Source organism: Lagopus muta, chromosome 1 (assembly GCF_023343835.1).
Source record: "Lagopus muta isolate bLagMut1 chromosome 1, bLagMut1 primary, whole genome shotgun sequence".
NCBI classification, from domain to species: domain Eukaryota; kingdom Metazoa; phylum Chordata; class Aves; order Galliformes; family Phasianidae; genus Lagopus; species Lagopus muta.
The window spans coordinates 33,130,884-33,131,316 of NC_064433.1; positions in this window are offsets into that span (position 1 = coordinate 33,130,884).

Below are 433 nucleotides of genomic sequence, written 5' to 3' on the forward strand. Positions count from 1 at the left end.
ACCGTGGAGCGTGTCCTTCTTTGTCTTTCCATAATTTTGCTTCTTCTCCATTTCAGTGTTACCTTCTAATGTTTATTTCCCTGTATCCTCATAAGCCTCAAGTCTGACATAGCGAAGCGCAGCATAGAGCTGGCATTAGTCGGCTGTCCTGAAGTGGTGTCCCAAACAACAGAATGACTGGCAGGGCTGCTAGGAGAGCCAGTCCTGCCTTGTACTTTGTAACCGCTCTGCTAACACGTGTTCTGATGAAAATGAGCTCTCTGTGAGAGTGGCAAAATTTTTAGGCTGTGAAGTCCTCTTGTCAGCTCTAATTGGGCTAAAGCGCTGTAATAGCGGTAATCATAGAGTAACATCGGCTATAGTGCTACGATAAGGGTTTAAAAGGCTGAATGGAAGAGGGTGGGAGGTGTTTTTGTTCGTTCTTTTTAAATCC